The 16,502-nt window shown below is 44.1% G+C and overlaps 1 non-coding gene across 1 annotated transcript; it reads left to right on the top strand.

The window, feature by feature from the left end:
- The first annotated feature begins 12,184 nt into the window (after nucleotides 1–12,184).
- On the top strand, nucleotides 12,185–12,254 carry TRNAE-UUC (transfer RNA glutamic acid (anticodon UUC)). Its single transcript has one exon. It is a non-coding gene; the product is annotated as a tRNA-Glu (tRNA).
- The last annotated feature ends 4,248 nt before the right edge of the window (nucleotides 12,255–16,502 follow it).

The following is a 16,502-nucleotide window of genomic DNA, read 5'->3' on the forward strand; positions in this document are numbered from 1 at the left end:
TAAGTCAGGCTGAGAGTAGGCAGTGACTAGCCAGACTGAACATCACGGCTGATTTGGGGGGATTTGAACCCGCGTCTCCCAGGTCTTCACCCAACACTCTAACTACTGTGCCACACTGGCTCTCGTTGAATATTCTCAAGAAAATCACATTCTTAGGAATGTAATATGTTTGGCTGGTTTTATTTCTAAATTTTAAATGGTTGTAGTAACCTGACCTTTTATCTCTTGATTCCCTACTTTAGCATTCCAATCCCCTATAATGAGAAGAACATCCTTCTTTGGTGTCACTTCTATAAGGTGTTGTAAGTCTTCATAGAATTGGTCAATTTCAGATTCTTCAGCACCAGTGGTTGGTGCATAAACTTGGATTACTGTGATGTTAAAAGGTCTGCCTTGGATTCGTATCGAGATCATTCTATCATTTTTGAGATTGCATCCCAGTACAGCTTTCGCCACTCTTTTGTTGACTATGAGGGCCACTCCATTTCTTTTACGGGTTTCTCGCCCACAGTAGTAGATGTGATGGTCATCCGAACTGAATTCGCCCATTCCCGTCCATTTTAGTTCACTGATGCCTGGAAAAGACCCTGGTGCTGGGAAAGATGGAGGGCACAAGGAGAAGGGGACGACAGAGGACGAGATGGTTGGACAGTGTTCTCGAAGCTACCAGCATGAGTTTGACCAAACTGCGGAAGGCAGTGGAAGACCAGAGTTCCTGGTGTGCTCTGGTCTATGGGGTCACGAAGAGTCGGACACGACTAAACGACTAAACAACAACAACAACAAAGTAACCTGACCTGAGACCTGTAGGCAAATGGCAGGTAATAAATGTGATAGTTATAATTAATAATATGCTGTGGGGTGGAAATACTTGTTTTATAGGGTTTTTATATTTTTATTTTCCATTTTACAGATATTTTAATGGGGCGGGGGGGGGGGAGTTTCACACATCAGGCTTACATAGCAAATCCTCCTTTCAACCTCCCTCCTCCCTTCTGTGGTTGTTTATGTTTTAACTTTTATCACTGCATATCCAATTCACTGCATATCCAATTCAAATCCTATTTACTAATTCTCCTTTTCCCTTAAGTTATCCTTACTGCACATTTTTACATCAATCCTGCTAATGTTTTAAGTTGTTTGCAATAATTCCTCAAATAGTCCACAAATATTCCCAATTCTGAATTAAAAAGTGTTTCTTCTTAGTTTCTTTTTCTTCTGGTAAGTTTTGCCATTTCTGCAGACTCCATCAGTTTTAGTTGCCAATCCTCCTTAATTGGAGCTGTTTCTTCTTTCCATCTCTGGGCATAAATCATCGAGGCAGCTGTTGTAGCATAAATAAACTTTCTTTTTCCTGCTCCTTGGGTCCTTTTGAACCAAATATTCCTAAAAGAAAAGCTTCTGGATTTTTAACAAACGTTATCTTCAACATTTTCCCCAACTCATTATAAATCATTTCCCAGAAAGCCTTTGCTATCTTACATGACCACCACTTATGGAAAAAAAATACCCTCTTTTTCTTTGCATTTCCAGCAGATATCTGATTCTGACTTATACATTTTTGCCAATTTACTAGGGGTCAGATATAATCCATACATCATTTTCATATAATTTTCTTTTAACAATATAATATAGTCAATTTCAAATCTACATTCCACAATCTTTCCCATGCTGTCATTTCCATGTTTTGCCTTATATCCATTGCCCAGTGCTTCATCAATGATTTTACCAGTTCATCTTTCGTTTGTTGTTTTAACAATATCTTGTACATTTTATACATTCATTATTATTATCATCTAGTAGGACTCATTCTAATTGAGAAATTTGGTTTGCAAAAGGACTTGCTTTATAGGTTTAACCACCTCTTCATCTGTCTTATATTATTCCCACATTTGTAAGAACTTGATCATTTAGTGCAGAAGTGTCCACACTTTGGAACTCCCTGCCTATTGATATCAAGCAGGTACTGTACTAATTTTCAGCTGTACTAATTTTGGGGCTTGCTAAAATCATTTGTGCTTAGGCAAGTCTACCAGGATGCTAAAATACTTGAGGCAATATTAATTTGTTTTAGCATTTTTTGGTCTGTTTTAAAATAGGGTTGTAGGGTGTGTGTTTTTTGCTTGATCTTACTGTTTTATCCTTTGTAAACCACTTTGATGGTTTTTTAAAACAAACAAACGAAAACAAGTGGTGTGTAAATGATATGGAATAAATAAATAAAATTCCATCAGGTTTTTGTTTTGTTTTGTTTTGTTTAGAGAGATATCTCTAAATTTGTCTGGCAGGGCAAAAAGCCCAGAATTAAGTTTAAAATATTAACTGATGCTAAAGAAAGAGGGGGGTTTGCCCTGCCGGACTTAAGGCTGTACTATGAATCAGCAGCTTTCTGCTGGTTGAAGGACTGGCTACTTCTTGAAAACACTGATGTATTAGACCTGGAAGGATTTAACAATGTTTTTGGATGACATGCATATTTGTGGTACGACAGGGTTAAAAGTCATAAGGCTTTCAAGAACCATATTGTCAGGAAAGCATTGTTTAATGTCTGGATAAAATATAAAGACTTATTAGAAAACAAGACCCCAAGGTGGCTGTCACCAATGGAAGCCAAGGCCCAGAAAAGACTCAATATGGAGGCCAAATGGCCGAAATATTGGGAAATATTAGAAAAGGATGGAGATACTTGGAGGTTGCAGAGTTTGGAGAAATTAAAAGACAAAGTGCGAGATTGGCTACATTACGCTCAGATTAAAGAGGTTTTTAATTTGGATAAAAAGATAGGATTCCAGGTGGAAAAATCGAAGTTAGAAACAGAACTGTTCGAACCTAAGACCAAGGTACTTTCCAAAATGTATAACTTGCTGTTAAAATGGAACACACAGGATGAAACGGTTAAATCAGCTATGATAAAATGGGCACAGGACATTGGGTACAATATTATGTTTGCTGACTGGGAAAGGTTATGGATCACCGGTGTGAAGTTCAAGGCATGTAATGCCCTAAAAGAAAATATTATGAAAATGATATATAGGTGGTACATGACCCCAGTCAAGCTTGCAAAAATATATCACTTGCCTGACAATAAATGTTGGAAATGTAAAGAAACTGAAGGAACGTTCTTTCACCTCTGGTGGACCTGCCCTAGGGTTAAGGCTTTCTGGGAAACGATATATATAACGAGCTGAAAAAGGTATTTAAATATACCTTTCCTAAGAAACCAGAGGCCCTCCTTTTGGGCATTGTTGGCCAGAGGGTGTTAAAGAAGGACCGAACATTTTTTATGTATGCAACAACTGCAGCAAGGATACTTATCGCTAAACACTGGAAAACCCAAGATTTGCCCACGCTGGAAGAATGGCAGATGCAACTGATAGACTACATGGAACTAGCAGAAATGATTGGCAGAATCCGAGACCTGGGAGAAGAAGCAGTGGAAGAGGATTGGAAGAAATTTAAGGACTATTTACAAAAACACTGTAAATTGTATGAGTGCTAGGAAGGATGCAAGATTGAAAATAACACGGCACCAGCAAACTAGCTGAAAGGAACATGAGAATAGGTGAGATTAGAGAAGAAGATAAATTTTGGAGTAATGTTACGTCTAAATTAAGTATTTAAGTTTTTGATAAAAGTATTCAAAATTGGAGACAGAATATTGGAAGAATATAAAATAAGAACTGAAACAAGGTGATAATTTGCTGTTTAAAATTTTACAAACTAGGAACGCAGGAACGAGAGATGTGAGGAAGTGCAAAAAGTGAAGAAAATATGGTTATATTTTTTGTATTATGTGTTAACTTTTTCTTTTTTATGTTTTTCTTTGTTTACTGTATCTTGGTGATGGGTCTATATGTGCTGGGTGATTATAATGTTTAAAACTTTCAATAAATATTTTATTTTTTAAAAAAAGGTTTTTGTTTTGTTGATTATTGGGCTAACAACATCAATGATGGCTGGTACTTTTAGACAGTATAAAATACGACCCATTACTGTCATGGCTAGGATGAATCCGAAAGAGGAATAATATAATATATTATTGGATTAACCAAATCCATTTGATAAGCAGAGGGAGGTGACAGACCATGTTCTTTTTTGCGGCATGTGTGATAAAATCGAACAAAACTTCTGCTAATCTGTCCATTGACACAATCATAGAATCATAGTCTTGTGGGTCATTTAGACCAACCCCCTACAAAGCAGGAATCTTTTTACATCTTCTCCTGGAAACACATAGTTTATTGACCAACTTTTCTAATAAAGCATATTTCCCAAACTTTGGAATACTAAAATAGAAATACTGGATCCATTTCTATGACCTCTCAGGAAACAAGCCATTGTAATCGACACTGGATTTTTAATCTTTTGTAAGCCACTTCAGGACTACAGTGGGAAGAGGCAAATGCACTGAATTGTAAAAATAATCACCAACGTCAGATGGGGTCAAGGCAGTACACACCTCTCATTCTGTGGGGCAACATCTGGGGAGCCTGGGCTGACCAGCCAGCTACCTCTAATCGAACTCTGAACCCAAAAGCTTTATTCTAGTTTACCAAACCAAGTGCTTTAAAATCGGTCAGTTCGGACTTCCGGCACAGCCACCATGGCGAACAGCCAATCCCATGGTAGTGGATGCCAGCTGTGCAATTAATTAAGGATAATTTGCGAGTAAATATCCTTGTAAGCCACACACTCCCAGGGTTAGGGGGGGAGCTTTCCCTCGCGGTTCGTCCGATAACTGCTTCTCACTCCGATGGAATGCGGGGACAAGGACGCAGAGGGCATAGCACCACACATTTTGGAAACTCCCCAAGGCCGTCGCCATGAGCGGAGGTGTCTCTGTTTCTTTTAAGATGTATCTGAATTTGGACTTAAGAAACAGACGTGTTCTGGAAGAAGTAAAAAGATAACCTGCGAATTGAATCAGCCACTGAGTGCCAAGGTTTTGATCTGGAGAGGACTCTCGTTATCATAATTAGAATGCTACATAAGTGAAAGGGAGCCTTTGTTCTCTTTTTACATTATTTTTGCTGCGCTATGATTTTGCTGCGCTATGAAAAAGAATCAAATTAATGAAATGAAATTACTAATGGATTACAACTTTATATGGAATGCAGGAGGGATTCAACAAGAACTTATGGTTTTCTTTACGGAGTGCTTAAAAGAATAGACTGTGTGAAATACTGTGATGATTCCTAACATTGCCAACTAAAGAGATCTCTAGCTCTGATTTATTATGGTTTTGGTGAGACGCAAGCAAGGAGATAAACACTGGAAGTAAGCCAGAAGTCGCGGCCGGACGCTGGAGTGCTTTCGGTTTAGGAGAAGCAAAATGGAACCATGGCATACATACAAATGAGTTTTTGAAGAAGGGGCAATGTGGAAGAAAATTGACTGATTGCAACATGAAGGAAAAGAAGAAGGTAAACAAACATTTCACACAGCTACAGGATATAAATTCCCTCTGCAAGTTAATGGATATGGATTTGTTAAACACGATCAAAAGTCATCACATCAGTGCTGCTAGAACAAAGGATTAAGATCAGAATTGTGGAACTTGGACTAATGAAGAGAATTGGCGCAGGATCAAGGAATAGCATCAACTCCTGATAGCCAGAACACGGGAAGTCATCCAAAAATGTTTAATTCGGAACTGTTTAATTGGCTCTTTTGATTATATTGTGATTTGACATGAATTGGCATTGTATTAATGTGGCCTCCATTTGATTGTTATTAATGAAAAAAATATTTTTTAAAAAAATCATAAAAAAATAAAAAATCGTTCAGTTCAGCTCCTACGATCCTTGCAACAACTTGATGGAACCTCCATGTTTGTAGGCACTCTACCAGTTGCTAGGAAGACAACAGGAGAGGGCTCATGCTGTCATCCCCAGCTTCTGGTTTCCCTGGTTGGCAAATGTGGGAAAAGAGGATACTGGGTTAGGTGGGCTTTTGGTGTGCCCCAGCAGTCCTCCACTGATATTCTTGCTAGCCAGGAATGGAACTTCCATGCCAGGAGGCAGTCTACCTCAGAATGCAAGGAGTTAGGGACACAAAACTGGAGGAAGGCTGGCTGTTACCTTCGTGGCCTTTCGTATGAGCTTCTTAGCCATCATTGGAAATAGGATGTGGAACTTAATGGCTGTTTAATATCGGGGCTGTTCTTATTGGAGGATTGTGGGAGAAGTGCTGGCCACATTGGAGAACCCCCCCCCCCCCAGGAAAACACTGTGCCTATCCCCCCAGAGTAAACATCACAGCAGATCAGCTCTGGGGTGAAACAGTGCTGCAGCCTCCCTTGCATGAAGGCAGCTATGTAGAATAGGAGGAGCTTGGCCCACTGGCCCTCTGGCCAATGTAGTTGCTGACCCCTGCTTGGTGAGGCCTCACCTGAATGTCTTCTTTAGGTGAAGCTGGGAACTGAGCAGGTCTCTGGAAACAACAACAACAACAACAACAACAACAACAACAATTTATTTATACCTCACCCATCTGGCTGGGTTTCCCCAGCCACTCTGGGCGGCTTCCAACCAAATATTAAAAACAATACATTAAACAATACATCAGACATTAAAAACTTCCCTAAACAGGGCCACCTTCAGTTGTCTTTTAAAAGTAAAATAGTTGTTTATTGCCTTGACATCTGATGGGAGGGTGTTCCACAGGGCAGGCGCCACTACCGAGAAGGCCCTCTGCCTGGTTCCCTGTAACCTCACTTCTTGCAGCGAGGGAACTGCCAGAAGGCCCTCGGAGCTGGACATCAGCATCCGGGCTGAATGATGGGGGTGGGAATCATTGAGGACTGCTTTCAAAGGGCACTTTGACACCACTGCATTCAAAATATGTTAAAAATAGATGTAAAGGTGGCCAAGCACTCTTGGCACAATCATTTTGTGAAAGTGTGATTATCCCAACAGAAATCTCTTGCTCTAGGGTTGAACTGCCCTCCTTCCCTGCAGCACCATTGGGTTTCCTATTTCGGGAGAGACGCAGAGGGATTTTTTTGCTTAATCCCATTAATGTATTGCATGTCATAGAATCCTAGAGCTGGAAGAGAATCCAAGGGTCTTTTAGTCCAGTCCCTGCGGTGCAGGAACGGTCAGGTTGATCTGATGTGAAACTGGTTTAACTGGTTGCCTAGGAAGGAAATGGTTCCTCAGATATGAAGGAGCACTGAGTCCATTTAGGACAGTGGTGTCCAAACTTTTTTCAAAGAGGGCCAGATTTGATGAAGTGAAGGGTTGTTTTTTTTATTGAGGTTGTTGAGGTCTTTTTAAGGATTTTACCCCAGGAAATAAACTGCCACAGGGGCCGGATTAAACCGACCGGAAAAGCCAGATTAGGCCCCCGAAACGGACTTTGGACATGCCTGATTTAGTAGATCCTTACTCAGTTGCTTTCAGGTTTGTGGGGGCCTGCTTTGATAACCCCCCCCCACTCCGGGTATGCTGTGCCAGGTAAGATCCCCACACACAACAATTATTTGATTTTATTTATTTAATTCATAAAATTTATACACTGTTCAAAGAATACCTAGTAGCGTTTTGCAGAAGAAGAAGAAAAGTATAAAACTATGAATAAAAACAGCCACGTAAAAGGTTCAAAAATAAAATAAAGCCACTAAAAACCAGATTAAAATACATATCAACATTTTACATATCTGGATAGGCTTGCCTCAACAAAAATGTTTTCTGTAAGGGGCCAAAAAGAGTACAGTACAGCGAAGCCGCCTTTCTTGGTGTCTAATAGACAGGGACTTCCTGCTGTTCCAACTGTGGTGCTGGCAGGTGAAATCAGACTTGCCTAGCTGCACCATTTTCATCACTCCCCCATGCAATGTTGAATGAACGCACAGCTGTATATCGCAAGGGAGGTGGCGAATCCAGCCCTGTGAATGCAGGGCAGAGGGCGCTGGGCAAAGAAAGGGTTCTAAGTCAAGTCTTGTGCCAGTGGGCCATGCGAGAGCCCAGGACAACCTGGCATCTGCCCAAGACTGCTCCGTGCTGGTGCCTGGCCTGAGTGGAGTTGTGGAATATGGGCCAATCCGTCCCACCGCCTCCTGATCTGAGGAATAACTCCTAGCCCCCCCGCAGCTCATTCCTGGCTCCCTCCTAAGCTAGGAAAGGACAAGTTCCTGGGAAGGGGGGGAAAGCCTTTGCAAGCCTGCCTTCCACATGCCTTTCGGAAATGCATACTGTTGTGATGAAGTCAGCTTGAGAGACCCAGAGAGGGGTCTTGGGCTGGTGAGGGCGGGGGCTGGCTCTGGCAAGGATTAGTGGAGCATAAACAGTCTCCAAGAAGGCTGGGTGTGCGGATTCTCCACACAGCGTTTGGTGCAAGCAGTAAATATTGGGAGTCTGGAGAATTTAATGAAATGAAATGAAATGGCTACTTAGCTGCATTGGGTACCAAGAAAGCTGATCTTGGGAAAGGCAGGTACCATCATCAGGTGGTGTAAGTCTGCCCATCGTTTTGTCAAAAGAGACAAACCCCCAAATATGTCTGAAAGGAGGGAAGCCTTTCGTGAAGTCCCAGATCAGCTTCACTCAACCTGGCACCCTCCAGAGGTTTTGGACGGCAAATCTCATCCTCAGTCTCCCTTGGCTGCTCTGGCTTGTGCCCCAGATGCATGGGGAGCTGGTGAAGATGACACAGGGCTTGTTCCAGATTTTGGGGAGGTGGTCTGAAGGGCCCCTAGACAGCCTTCTCCATCGCTGCCTCCTTGCCATTGCTGCTGCCACTCAATTTATCCCTGGGCCCAGTGCTCAAATTATATCAGGCTTAGGTCCAAGCTCTCTGAATGGTGATGTTGTTTTTATTGTAATTATCTGTATGTTGTTAATAGATTTTTTCATACAATCATAGAATGGTAGAGTTGGAAGGGGACCATGAGGGTCATCTAGTCCAACCCCCTGCAATGCAGGAATCTTTCACCCAATGTGGAGCTCGAACCCACAGCCCTGAGATTAAGAGCTCTACAGACTGAGCTATCCAGCATGTAGTCCATGTTTTTATCTGTTTTTAGCAGTTTTTATTTTTATAGGTAAGCCACCTTGAGTCCCTGTCAGGGAGGAAGGCTGTGCATAAATAAATGAAGAAACAGGGTGTTCCTGAGCATGCATGGAAAATCCTCCCCTTCCTACTACATCTCGGAGGACGAGACATGCAGAGGCTAAGGCTCTTTATCTCCAAAGCAGGGCTAGTGTGCCACGAAGGAGGTCACAGCAAAAAACAACAACAGATAGGCCTTTTCTGTTTTCCCTGACTTCACTTTGCCATGCAGTTTTGATTCCTGGTTTAAACTGTGGTGTTTATGCAGCTGTTTGTCAGTCAGTCAGTCAGTCAGTCAGCATGCAGCTGTTTGTCAAGTCGCAGTCCCAACCTGAAGCCACTAGAGGTCATGAGGAGCACCATTCCTGATTCTTGGGAACAAGCAGAGGTTGAAGCCAGGTTGTGAACAGTCCCTGTCATTGGGCAAAGGGGGCAGTTGGCCAACCAGCAAGATTGTCCAGAGGGGTAGGGGTGTGGGCCAGTGTTCTAATGAAGGAATATTGGAAATTAATCTTACATTTATTTGGGTGGCGTCTAATCTATTCTCAGAAGCCAGAGGAGAAAGATCTTCGTAAGACAATTCCTGCAGTTGGATCAAGCCCTTTTAAAACCACCCAAGCTCATGGCCATTACATCACATGGAAACCTAATCCCATAGTTTAGTTAACAACAACAACAACAATTTTTTTATTTATACTCCGCCCGTCTGACTGGGTTGCCCCAGGTACTTTGGGTGGCTTCCAACATATATAAAAACACAATAACATACCCTCCAACATTTCTCCAATGAAAATAGGTATGTCCTATTCAATGATGATACTTTTATTATTTATTGCCCCCCTCCCCAATCTGACTGGGTTGCCCCAGTCGCTCTGGGCGGCTTCCAACATATATAAAAACAAAATAAAACTATACAGGACTGCCTTCAGATGTCTTCTAAAGGTTATATCGTTACATATCTCCTTGGCTTGGGGGGATCACATAACTCCATACCCTCTAACTTTTCTTCAGTGAAAATAGGGACATCCTAAGAAAAAGGGGAACATTCCAGGATCAAATCAGAAACCATGACGACTTCTGTAAATCCAGGACTGTCCCTGGAAAACAGAGACACTTGGAGGCTCTGCAATAAAACATCAAGCATTAATAATAACAATCTGAGCCAATATAAAAAGTCACAATAACTTTAAAATAAACAAAGCAACATTTAACAATCCATCAGAATCTAACAGTAAACAGTAAAATTAAACATCAGCAAATAATAATTAAACAGTTTAATGTTGTGTTGTGTAAAGAAGGACTTTCTTTTGTGTGTCCTGACCCTGCAAACATTCAGTTTCATTGGATGGCCCCGAGTTCCGGTATTTTTAAAGAAGAAGAAAACACCCCCATCTCTCTCCATTTTCTGCACATCACATATAATTTTATACATTTCTGTCATGTCTCCTCTTACTCACTTTGCTTGCCTTTTCTTTAAACTGAAAGGCCCCAAAGGTGTATTGTTGTTGTTGTTTAGTCGTTTAGTCGTGTCCGCCTCTTCGTGACCCCCTGGACCAGAGCAGCCAGGCACTCCTGTCTCCCACTGCCTCCCGCAGTTTGGTCTGACTCATGTTCGTAGCTTCGAGAACACCGTCCCACCATCTCGTCCTCTGTCATCCCCTTCTCCTTGTGCCCTCCATCTTTCCCAACATCAGGGTCTTTTCCAGGGAGTCTTCTCTTCTCAGGAGGTGGCCAAAGTCTTGGAGCCTCAGCTTCAGGATCTGTCCTCCCAGTGAGCACTCAGGGCTGATTTTCTTCAGAATGGATAGCAAGCTCTCACTTCCAAACATCACTACTAGGAAAACCATAGCTTTAACTATATGGACCTTTGTTGGCAAGGTGATGTCTCTGCTTTTTATGATGCTGTCTTAAAGGTATATTAGTTTGGAAAAAAAGGTGAGCGGCTCTTCTAGTGTAGAATGACAGTGGTGGTTTTTGTTACAGGAGGGTATTGGGGGGGGGGGGGTCAGTCTGGATGATGCCTTCACGTCCCTTCCAAACCTGTGATCCTGTATCTGTGAGGGTAGAATGTATATGAGGAGACCTGCTGAACCAGCCAAACCAGTTCATTTGTTAAGGTAATGGCTTTGCCTGCCCAGTTAAGTACCTCCATGTGCATGTCCAAAGAGGTTGCTGTGTTGCCATAGGGACAAATGGGTGGACCTTTCCCTACCTCACCCAACTTGGTGCCACCTCTGTCCAGGACCCTAAAGCTGTGACTTGGGGCTTCCCAGGAACCCAAATGGGGAAACAAGATCTGTCAGGGCATTAATGCTGTGAGTCCCTCCAGCCTAGGCTCAGGTTGTACAGATGTGCAAATAAAACCAAGTATCCTGAAAACACCACAGCTCCACTGACCTTCATTCTGAGGAACCCACACCCTGGAGCCCCTCCCACTGGGAGACTGGGGTGCCTGCAACATTATTATCAACTTGCATACTCAAAGAAAACTCTGACCTAAAAACACAACAAGCTGAAAGTCGGCTGCACAAAAACACAACGAAATGCCCGTATGTTCGGGTAGGACGGTTGCAATAAGAATATAATAATAATTTTTTATTTTTACCCCGCCCATCTGGCTGGGTTTCCCCAGCCACTCTGGGCGGCTTCCAACAGAGTATTAAAATACAATAACCTATTAAACATTAAAAGCTTCCCTAAACAGGGCTGCCTTCAGATGTCTTCTAAAAGTCTGGTAGTTGTTTTTCTCTTTGACATCTGGTGGGAGGGTGTTCCACAGGGCGGGTGCCACCACCGAGAAGGCCCTCTGCCTGGTTCCCTGTAACTTGTCTTCTCGCAGGGAGGGAACCGCCAGAAGGCCCTCGGAGCTGGACCTCAGGCTGAACGATGGGGGTGGAGACGCTCCTTCAGGGATACTGGACCGAGGCCGTTTAGGGCTTTCAAGATCAGCACCAACACTTTGAATTGTGCTCGGAAACATACTGGGAGCCAGTGTAGGTCTTTCAAGACACTCGTCTTACCTAATGGCAGCAACCTCCTTTTTGTTTTCAGTTTCAACTCTGCATGGATAAGGTGAAGCAGTCTCTGACGCCTCCAGCACTATGGTGGAAGGGGCCCTTGCATCACCTGGAAGGGCCATAGCTCAGGGGCAGAGAATCTGCCTTTCAAGCAGAAGGTTCTGGGTTCAATCCCCAGTGGCGTCTCCCGGCAGGGTTGCGAGAGACTCCCTGCCTCAAATGCCAGAGAGCTTTAGCTGCCGGTCAGTGTAGACAATACCAAGCAATATACGTCCTATGTTCCTACACTTGTGAGCGGGTCTAGTCAAAGGCCTCCAGAGAGTGGTTCATGGCCTGTCAGAATCTGCCCGGTTCACAGGGAGGGGAGGAAGAGCAACACCCCCCCCCCCCCATTTTGCTAGATGATACAACCTCTTTCTCTTTGCTGGGCTCAGGATTGGGCTGCAACCTGGGGCTTGGCGGCCTGCATGTCTGGGCCCCAGAGTGCCATTTCCTCATCGTTTTAAAGAGCCTTTTCCTCACATTAATCTCCTTTATTTTTTATTTTGACAAATTTACATTTCCAGGAAGTTGCAAAGGTCAGAGCTGCATCTGTTGTTGGTTACCTCGCAAGGAAGTGCTGGGTGGGTTGGTGCTGGTGCTGCTTGCTTGAGGGGTGGTGGGGGTGGGGGGGTTATTTTTCTAATTTTTTTTTTTGCAGCAGTTTCCAAAGCAACAGGGAGCGAAGTCATTTTTAAAGAAGAAGCTAGGAAAGAAAAGAGTCGGCTGGTGGCCTCAAAGGCCGCTAATGATGGGGGTGATGAAAATCAGATTGCCTCTAATTTCTTCAGGGTGGGGGTGGGGGGAAATTGGAATGATTTTTCATCCCTCTGACTCTGGCTGGCTGAAGTGCGGGAAGGTTGCCCATTTTGGCTTGGGGGGGGGGGCTGTTCGCTCTGCCTAGCTTGCCTTTCCTTTGGCTGAGCCGCCACCCCCCCCCCTTTGCGCTGAGGAGCTTGTGAGGACTGGAAGATGTTGGCTAGCTGATATGTCAAGTGCAACCTCTCCCCCCCACCCCCCCACCAACAATTTGTGGCTTCTTGAGGTCCGCGAATTCCTCAGCCACCCCTGCAAAACTCCTTCCTGCCTTCCTCTCTCTGCCCGAGTGCTTGGCGCCTCCTGTCCTCAGCCTTGTCTCGCCGCCAGCCATCTTTGCCCCAGGCTTTTGGGGGGGGGTTGTTCTGCCCCCACCCCAATTCCTTCAGCTCCCCTGCCTCCTGACCAGCTTTCCCTTTCCACTTAAACCCCAGCCCCTCCTCAGACTCCGCCAAAAAGTTTTCTTCAAGAACACACTCATAGAGTTGGGAGGGACCTCAGGGGTCATGTAACCCATGGGTAAGCAAACTAAGGCCCGGGGGCCGGATCAGGCCCAATCGCCTTCTTAATGCGGCCCACAGACGGTCCAGGATTCAGCCTGTTTTTACATGAGTAGAATGTGTGTAGGGACGCGGGTGGCACTGTGGGTTAAACCACAGAGCCTAGGACTTGCTGATCAGAAGGTCGGCGGTTCGAATCCCTGCGACGGGGTGAGCTCCCGTTGCTCGGTCCCTGCTCCTGCCAACCTAGCAGTTCGAAAGCACGTCAAAGTGCAAGTAGATTAATAGGTACCGCTCCAGCGGGAAGGTAAGCGGCGTTTCCGTGCGCTGCTCTGGTTCGCCAGAAGCGGCTTACTCATGCTGGCCACATGACCCAGAAGCTGTACGCCAGCTCCCTCGGCCAATAAAGCGAGATGAGCACACAACCCCAGAGTCGGCCACGACTGGATCTAATTGTCAGTGTTACCTTTACCTTTACCTTTACCTTTAGAATATGTGCTTTTATTTAAAATGCATCTCTGGGTTATTTGTGGGGCATAGAAATCGGTTCATTTCCCCCCAAAAAATATAGTCCACCCCCCTACAAGGTCTGAGGAACAGTGGGCCGGCCCTCTGCTGAAAAGGTTTGCTGACCCCTGATGTAACCCAACCCATTGCAAGGCAGGGATACCAAGCCTCTTTCTTCCATGTTGCTTTTCCCCACACCATTCTCAACAGAAAATGATGCCAGACCCGGTATGGTAACCCTTGCAAGACAGACAATGTCCCTGTCCCTCACAGAATTCAGTCCACTTTGACTCCGTAGTATTCTGTGATGCCATCACAGTCAATCCATGTCTGAGGGTTCATCTCAAGAGGCTGAGGTCACCACAACATCTGTGCTGCCTGGACCAATGGGAGCCATAGTCCAAAACATCTGGAGGGCACCAGGTTGGGGAAGGAAGATATGTTGTATGTGCAGAATGATGAGGTTAGGGTGGTTTTCCTGCCCCTAAAATGCAATTAAAAAACAAACAAACCCACAACCAACATTTTGAAGAAAACATGTAAATATTTGCATAATCATATAAATATTACAATGGCAAAATAGGTAGGTCTTGCATAAATAAAATACCGGCATATATTAACAACAATTATACAATACACACACACACACACACACACACACACACACCTGCATAAGAATGGTCAATTTGGACTTTATAACCAAACAAGTGTTGTGCAATTAGGCCTATATCGCCAAATAGAGAAGCTTCTGGATATACTGTATTTTTCACTCTATAAGACGCACCAGACCATAAGACGTGCCTAGTTTTTGGAGGAGGAAAACAAGAAAAAAAATATTCTGAATCTCAGAAGCCAGAACAGCAAGAGGGATCACTGCGCAGCGAAAGCAGCAATCCCTCTTGCTGTTCTGGCTTCTGGGATAGCTGCGCAGCCTGCATTCGCTCCATAAGACGCACACACATTTCCCCTTACTTTTTAGGATGGAAAAAGTGAGTCTTATAGAGCAAAAATTACGGTAGGTCATCAGACTTTATATCCATTTTGTATATTCAGTCGTGGGGAGTCATTTATTCCTAAAATCATCAGCCTTTTGACTTCTGCCTCTTCACTGAACAAATTCTGTAAGCTGAGGCAATTCCTTCATCCTGTATGTAGGTTGGGCAAAGGCTTGTTTTTGAGAAACCCATGCTGGGTCTTAGTACAGTGGTACCTCGGGTTAAGAACTGAATTCGTTCTGGAGGTCCGTTCTTAATCTGAAACTGTTCTTAACCTGAAGCACCACTTTAGCTAATGGGGCCTCCCACTGCCACTGCATGATTTCTGTTCTCATCCTGAGGTAAAGTTCTTAACCCGAGGTACTATTTCTGGGTTAGCGGAGTCTGTAACCTGAAGCGTCTGTAACCCGAGGTACCACTGTAATCACAGCATCCTGTTCTAACTGCCCACAGACCGACTGTTAAATGATCTGTTCAAGGACCTTTCCTGGTATCAAGGTAAAGCTCACCCGTCAGTAGTTACCTGGGTCTTCTCCCCGCCCCCCACGTTTTGAAGATGGGGACAACATTTTTCTACCTCCACAAAGTGGCTCAGCTCTGATGGGCAGAGTTAACTTAGATAAAGATTGCAAGCAGGGGGTGAGTAGATCACGAGACAAACAGTGATCTTGTGTGGTTTAAAACAACACACGCATAAGTTAGAAGTTCAGAAGAAGGAAATATATTTGCTTTTCTCCAACCAGTTTAACATTTAAGATGCATGGTTAGTTCAGCAGCGATGGTTTGGGTGCATATATTATTGGTGTCAGTCATTAGGACTGAATGTTCTCAACAGGTGCAAATGTTATCATATTAGTAACACAAAAATGAGATCATACGTTTGTTTTATATCCCATGTAAATATTTTTAGTTGGTCCACTCTTGCTAGGAGACCCTGATTCCCACGGCCCTGACTCTCCCACCACTTCTGTGCATTAAACCACTCCTCTTTGGGGTGCCCCCCCCCACTTTCTGATTCTATCAGTCAATCATCTCTGCCCCTTGCAGCTCCTCCTATCCAGAGATCAAGGCCTGCTCCTGCAATAACCTTTCACTTCTCTTGCACAAGCCGAAGTGATGGTGAGTGTTCCGTTGCTGACAGGCTCCCACACAGCAATGCTGGCTTAACTTGCCATGCCATGACATCATTGCAGCTCAGCGAATGTGTGGCTAACAGGCAGCTTTCAGCCTGTACACTGTTAAAAATTTTGTTATTTTGCAAAGAGTGGTTCCTAATAAAAAAGCAATTTCTTTGAAAACAAGTTGGGGAGGATCCAGTGCCAAGAAAAAGAGCCCAGGAGATTTATAGCTGAGGAAATACTTCCCCCCCAACTCTGCGGACAGTTCCAGCAGGAACAATAGCTTGATGCGCTGCATGAGCCAAACTGATGGGGTTCGGGGTGGTGGTAGTGGGGAAGTTTTATCAGTGCTTTTTCCTTTGTGGTCCCCTCCCTTCCTGGAAATGCAAGATTGCAACCCCCCTCCCCCCTCCCGGGCCTGCTGGTGTGTAATCAGCAGGAATCGAAATATCCGCACTC

This window comes from Podarcis muralis, chromosome Z, assembly GCF_964188315.1.
Source record: "Podarcis muralis chromosome Z, rPodMur119.hap1.1, whole genome shotgun sequence".
NCBI lineage: Eukaryota > Metazoa > Chordata > Lepidosauria > Squamata > Lacertidae > Podarcis > Podarcis muralis.